Source organism: Aethalodelphis obliquidens, unplaced genomic scaffold, assembly GCF_003676395.1.
Source record: "Aethalodelphis obliquidens isolate GAN/ISIS:26980383/991018 unplaced genomic scaffold, ASM367639v1 scaffold1122, whole genome shotgun sequence".
Lineage (NCBI taxonomy): Eukaryota > Metazoa > Chordata > Mammalia > Artiodactyla > Delphinidae > Aethalodelphis > Aethalodelphis obliquidens.
This window is the reverse complement of record NW_020839033.1, coordinates 1-7,672: the sequence shown is the minus strand read 5'-3', so window position 1 is coordinate 7,672 and position 7,672 is coordinate 1. Positions and strand designations below refer to the sequence as shown.

The 7,672-nt window shown below is 39.1% G+C and overlaps 1 pseudogene; it reads right to left on the bottom strand.

The window, feature by feature from the left end:
* Window positions 1–1,414: 1,414 nt before the first annotated feature.
* LOC113616990 (T cell receptor alpha variable 24-like) lies at window positions 1,415–4,017 on the bottom strand (annotated as a pseudogene).
* Between the last annotated feature and the right edge of the window lie 3,655 nt (window positions 4,018–7,672).

Here is a 7,672-nt window from a genome sequence, read left to right as displayed (position 1 = left end):
ACTAGTGAAGAGTTAAAACCAAAAAATATTCTTAGCATAGTAGATATGTGCTCTTACAAAACTGTGTACAGAACACTAAAAGAGGGAGAGGGCAAATAAATATAATTTATGTAACCTGGAAAATCTTTTTAAAAGTAAATGTGACATTTACTGGGTCCTGAAGATTGAATAGGATTTTGCCAACTTGAGAAAGAAATAATATTTATAAGAAGAAAATATGAGAGTGAGTTCATTTGATATGGCTGATGTTCAGAAATCTTGGTGTAATACTGGGGAGGAAGATGAACACTTACTGGAAGTAATACTGTAGATGGCCACATAAACCTTGGTTTTTACTTTTGGGTCATGGGGAGCCATAGAAGGTCCTGAAATAGAACAGCAATCTAATCTGATGTGTATTTTAGAATGATAACTTCAGGGATAGATTTGGGAAGTAAGAGCTCATGGATAGGGGATACATTTAAGAAGTTATTCCAACCAACTCAGTGAGAGATTATGAGCACCTGGACCTGGATAGTAACAAGGCAAGTAAAAAGAGGTGGTTGGGGCTTCCCTGGTGGTGCAGTGCTTGAGAGTCCGCCTGCCGATGCAGGGGATACGGGTTTGTGCCCCGGTCCGGGAAGATCCCACATGCCGCGGAGCGGCCGGGCCCGTGAGCCATGGCCGCTGAGCCTGCGCGTCCGGAGCCTGTGCTCCGCAACGGGAGAGGCCCACGTACCGCAAAAAAAAAAAAAAAAGAAGGTGGTTGAATGTGAGAAATATTTAGAAGACAGAATTGATATGACTTCATATATCAGTCAACTTTGAGTAGGGTAATGCTCAGTACAAACAACCTCACAATCTCAGTGGCTCACAAGAACAAAGTTTACTGAGTTGTCCATGGTATGTTAGCTGTGGGTCAACTGCAGTCCCAGCACTCTGAGGCTCTGCTCCTGGATACAGGACGATTCCGTTCCGCTACTATGAGTTATCTTTCCATTCTGGACCTTGTGTCTTCTTCACATTATGGATAAAAGCTGAAAAGACAACCACTACCTGGTAAGTGCAGGGAAGAAACAAAAGAAGACATGCCATGTGAATATATTTAGTTTTAGCTATGATATAACATACTTCCTATCCACTCACATTCCATTGGTCAAAGCTGGTCACATTGCCGTGTCCAAAGTCCACAGTGAGGCCAAGTATAGAAAATATACTCCAGCTAAAGATTAGCACAGTAAGGGTGAGAGAGCATGAATAGTCAACACATAATACACTCTAATACTCTTGGAAATGAGCTACATGAGGGTGAGCTTATAGGGCACTCGGATGTTAACTCCCTTACGGAAAAGAAGGTATATTCACTTCAAAATCTTTAAGAAAGTTTTTTGTGAAAACCTAGGAGAAGTCAATAAAAAATTATTTGCCTTTCCCATTTCTCTTCTTTGTTCTTTTTTTTGTGTTGAAGAACATGCCTTCAATGAAGTAGGATGTAGCAACGAGTGGTGAATATTACCCTACTTTAATCAGATTATTTTAGAAAGGTTTGAGAAACTATCTAGTTCACTTGGAATCATGGCAGAAGAGGAGGCTAGGAATCTGATTCAATGATATGTCCAATATACTGGTGGGAATGGAGGTGAGTGATGTGTAATGACAGTCCTGTTAGTTGACGGAGGTACAGTGACTGGAACGCTTGTTTATGTATCATTGCATTTCCCCCTGGTTATAGCAAACACTGTAATTCATTGAATTTGCCTTTTCCACCTCACACATGGCTCTTTCTCAATGCTGGTACCAGAGCAGCACCAGGCACAGGCTTGGGCTGCAGAGGCTGAAGGGCACTGTGTGCAGGCACAGAGAGATGTGGCTGAGTCTTCAGCCTGGGATCCTTTGATGTACATGTAGCTGTAACCCTCCTTAGTATTCAGAGTGATTCTTACTTATCCTTCCTCCTTTTCATCCTCATTTAAAGTCATTAAAACAGGTCCTTAGGGCTTTTTCCAGCTTCCCATCTATACCAGTGTAAAGCATAAAAAGAGCTGGAAGGGAAACTGCAGGTGTAATTGGTGCTCCCTCCTTCCTGAACATGCAGAGATGGAGAAATCTCTTCCACACTCAATATGCTGCTCATTTCTGTTCAGAAAGGCAGGGTCAGACATACACTGATCTCTCTACAGAGTATTCATTGTCTTCACACGTTCCCAGATAGAACCTAGAGTTACGTGACTACATCCCCTCCTTCTCCATCACTGCCACATACTGTTCAGAATGTCTTCAGCAGCCCCTGGACTTAAGGCCAAGATGAAGTCACAGGATTAACAATGGAGCTGGCAAAGGATTCCTCTCCATTTATCCTGCCCAAGTATCCTCAGCAGAGGAATGTTCTTCTTCAGAAAATAGGATTCTGCATCTGGTTGCCCAGCCAATCAGAGACAAGACCCCATACAAGGCCTAGAAACACACCAACAATTTCTGACCTAGACTCAGTTTCCTGTTACTCAAAAGGAGGGCTCAAACACTGCTTTCTTGAGACCAACTTCACAAACAGTGAGGACATCCCCCATGAGTCCACAGCACAAAGAGAGCTGACAACCATTCAGAAGTGGGCTGCCCCATCGTGCACTGCAATCATTCAACTTGAGAGAGATTGGGATGGCAATTTGTGGCAGGAAAAACACTTCGGTTAGGAATCTTTTATACAGACTTTCAACAAAATCCTCATATTATAAATGTGCACACATACCATGTGCTAAATTATCTATTGCTTTATGTACATTGTTCGAATACAGAAATCACACAATAGAATTACTATCATTCCCAATTTACCAACAGGAAAACTAAAGCTGAAAGAGATTGAGGAATTCACTCCAGGTCAAACACCTGGTAATAACTAGAACACATATCTATCTGGTAAGGGGTCCATGGTGTTTGGAATCTGCCATGCCACTTACATTTTGTGATACTCAGTAAATGTTTTAAATGGTAGAGAAGATACGTTCTAAAAATAACAGGAGTCTGCTTTTTGGGTTTCTTTCTACTAGCCAAAAAATGGAACAACTTAAATGTACTGAATGACTCCATTTACATGAAATGTTCAGAAAAGGAACCTATGGAGATATAAAGTAGATCACTGGTTGCCGGTGGCCAGGTATCGGAACAGGGATTAACTATAATTGAGCATGAAGGAGCTTTTTGTGGTGATAAAAGTGTTTAAACCTAGATTATTGTAATGGTTTAATAAGTCAGCTAATTTACCAAAAATCACTGAACTGTACATTCAAAATGGATGAATTTTGTGGAATGTCAATTTTACCTCAAATAGCGTTGTTTAAAAGTAAATAAGAATTATGTTCTATCTTGCCCGTGTCACAGTCCAGGAATAATGCTAGTTTCATTGAACATACGCATATTAGTTTAAACAGTCATCTTGTGCCCAGAATGTCCTTAAGAGATCTGAAAATTATGAAAGCAATACTCTCTGTTCCCTGTGAGCTTAAAAAACAGCTGGAAAAAAAAAAAAAAGACATCCAGGGGAAATTTAACAGTACAAGATAGCAGTAATTAAGATTGTTCAGAATCTAAATGTACTTCCGGAAAATTGGCAGTGTAAATTGACTATATAACCTTCTTTCCAGTGAACAACTGAAATAAATAAAGGAAAGAGCATGGGGAAGGTACTAAACTCAGGGAACAGTACCTTCCACACACTCAAATAGTGTTCTGGAAAGTGGAACAGGATTGGAAGATATCTCAATGGCTAACCTCTGACTTTCCTTCCCAAGAAAAGAGATGCCACTGTGGTTAATAAAGGAAATCCTGAAAAACCTCATTAATGTCTCCCAATTTAGAAGTGCAAAGGCTGAGGTTAGGGATGGACTGCTAGACAAACAGAAACTAGTACAAGTAAAGTTCCTTTTTTTTTTTCCTCCAGATCAGACCACTTGATGAATAGGATAGTGTGGGTATGACCACACCATCATAAAGCCTACTTGCTGTGAAGCGTATTTCTGATGAAAATACTGATCCATTGAAAAATTCACCTGGATATTGGAAGGTATGTATCCAGAACAAGACAGGCATACCTCCAACAGCCTTGACATTCATGCAAGTAGTAAGGTAGAATCCTGCAATCTACAGCAACCCACCTTACCTGAAATCGAGGAGAAGCCAATTGATCACTAGATATATTGCATAAATTAAATCTTAGATGAAGTGACTTGCAGGATATACATATTGACAGTTCTAGATAAACACACAAAGATTAGTCCAGTTTAAGCTTTTATATCAGTGTTTGAATAACATGGACTCTAGAAATAATTTTATCTTTTGTACATTTATTTTATATATATATACACGCACACACACACACATATAAGTTGAGCCTCCTGCACTAAGTATTGTTCACTCATAGAGGATTCTGTAGTGAAAGGATATAAAAGGCCTACAGTGCGGTAGGAGGAGGAAGAATTGAATAAATGGATTTTTTTAAAAAGATAATTATAGATAGTGATTAGCACTTAAAAAAATACAATATTGTATTGAGCTAGAGAGTTGTTCTTGGGGTGAGGGAAGGCATCTGCTCTAGACAGGGTATGGAGAGAGGGCTCCACTCCGACACTTATTCTGTAACACCAGACAAGGTATTGAACCTCTCTCATGTTCAGTTCCCTTTTCTGCAAGTAGCCAGTATCTTTCTGGGGGTGCTGGGCTCAGCACTGGCATTCATCATCTCATTCACTTCTCATAAGAACCCTGCATGGTAGATTCTGTCAATATCCACATGGTAGATATGAGGAAATGGAAGCATAAAAATTATTAAGTCATTTTCCGAAGATCACTCAGCTACCGAGTGGTAGATCTAGAAATACAACCCAAGTCTTTGGTCTCAAGCACTTTGCTACACTGTCTCCCTAAAGTAGGATGGACCCAACCTTGAAGGGTTCCAGTAAGAATTAAGTGAGAACACACATTCAAATCACCCAACACAATACCTTCCCTAGCTTAGGCACTCAACCAGCTGCAGGCAATATGCAGAATCTTGCAGGGGTGGGGGTGGGGTTTTGGGAGACAGAATCTGAAATCGCAGAGGAATCTAGCCCAAGATAAATTTCAGTATTTTTCTGAGATATATGTAGCAGGTTACCTGGCAGATTTCATGTGTTATCGTGAGTATCCACGGTCTATCATGTTCTTACTGTTAATGAGAAGTCAATTCATTAAGGTGTCATATTGAGAGATTGGGTGGGCATATTATAATATGAAATGAGTGTACCACCCAGTATTTGCTACAATTGTTTATTTTTTCCCATTATTGACTCTTGCTCCCACTTCTCAGGATATTGCTATAGTACAAGAAAGGACAGAGCAGTAGACACAATTATACTTACCAGAGAAGAAACCCCAAACTTGCACAACAATTCTGAGCTTTCTTTCCAAGGTAGCCTATAACTCCACAGGCAAAATCATCTCATGTGTTGTATATGTCATTTGAAATCAATCACTTTCACATCTGGCTAGCAAAAGAAAAAAACCAGCCAGTTCTCCTGAATCCTCTCTCTCCTGATTTCTGCATTGGGAAGTTTACTGACTGGTTCAGCAATGGCAGCTTCTATTGTGACTAGGCTTCACCACAATTTTACCCAATGTCACTAGAGGGCAGCAGCGAGGCCAGTGTAGGCATCACAAAATATTTGAGTAGGACACCAGGTGGCAGTGCTTCAGCTTTCTTTCTTGCTGCATGCAGTGTGCTAGAGCCTGATTCTCAGGGAAGGAAAATAGAAAGATTAAAGAGATAAAAGATAAAAGATTCCCAAAGGGGTGACATTTGAGTAAAGACATGAAGGAATTCAGAGGTGCACCATGTAGATATTTGGGGGCATAACATCACAATAGAGAGGACAAAGGCAAGGAGCACAGGTCTTGATATAGAAACATGCTTGGAGTGTTTAAGGAATAATATCTTTCCCTGAGGCCCCTTATTCTTCCCAGCACACTATTGCATAAGGAACTTGCTAAAGCATTCAGCACTGTTAACTGATTAGTGGATGATTTCCTCATCTATTGATCCTGGGGCAATTTGTGCCTAGGTTTGGCATCTTCTTTCCTAGTTCCCTTTAGGTTCCTGTTTAAACCAGTAATGTCACCATCACTGAGACATCCAGCCACCCTGTGCTGGGGCCAAGTGCTTCTCCATAGTTCAAACCTTGCTCTTTAGGAGCCCCATAAATGCTACACTCTGGCTGGCAATAAAAGTTAGAGATGATATTCACAGTTAGGAAAGTTCTTTCTTATTTCTGAAAAATTAAAAAAATTGGAACAATAAAATCTATTTCATAGGGTTTATGATATTTGAATTAGATAATGAATCTGAGATGCATCCTACAGTGCCTGACATATAGTAAGCCCAATAAGTACCAACTTTCTTTTTTCTAGTAAAACTTTCCTTTCCTTCAATGTCCGGGTCTGTGTTCTGTTACTGCTTGTTGTTTTCTCCACATCAGTTCAATGATGGGAGCTTCTAAGAAATTTACTTAATCACTTATTTTCCTGGAGACAGTCATTATTTTTCCCTCTCTTCTTAGGTCCTATTCTCCTAGCCATACTGATTCACTCAGGATGCTAAAAGGACACAGATGAGGTTTTATTTTCATTTCCCTAATGAATAATAATAATATTCCCTGATGAATAATGATAATTTTTGTATATTTATTAGCTATTGGATATAATATTTCTGAATTGGATCTCCAAGATTTTGCCATTCTTATTAACTCTTCTCTTATTGATTTACATGAGCTTTTAATATATATTGCATTTGAGTCTTTATCAGAAATATGCATTGCAAATACAGTTTACCATTCTGTGCCTTGACTTTCCCCCCTACTAGCCGTGATTTTTAACAAAGACAATTTTAAAATATACTTTCATGTTCATAAGAAGCCAGTTTCAAAGTTTTATTTATTTGTTTTAACACTTCAAAAATGTTTTCACTTGGTGACTTCTGATGTGAAATCAGGCATCATTCTTAATGATATTTCCCAGAATACAATATATCGATTTTCCCTGGGTATTGGCAAGATTATTTCCACTTAAATATTTACGTGGATTTGCCTTCAATGCCTTGCAAATTTCTGCCAGAACCACAGTGGTGGACTTGCAGAATTCCTTACTCATCTTTATGGTTTTCCACATAGCATTGCTCCTGAATAAGAAACTTGTTTTTTAGGAAGTCAAGTAGTACAGTGAGTGAAAGTACTTGCTATGAGCAAATAGGTTATGGAATGGGTAATGGAAATGGTAGTTATAAATACCACCTACAATCATGTGGTCATTTGCAGAAACAAGAACTATAATACTTATGACAATTTCTTTTTCATTTTGATATGAATATGGTTATGTATACATTAACCATTTTTAAATCTCTCCCCTACTTGTCTGCCTGTGGTAACATATGATGTGCAAGTATAAGTTTATCTCATATCTCATTGTATCTCAGTGGTTAAGATGCAGGATTCAATGGGACAGTGTGAATGAGGTATAAGAGGAAAGAACACCACCCCAAAATGGATAAATTAACTGGGTGTACTCTCTTCGGGAGAGGGTTAGCTTGGTTTTGGTTGAATGGGGAATAACTGCATCTTATTAAGAGGAAGCATAGTTTTGCTGTTGTCTTTATTTGAAAGTTGTGTTGTTA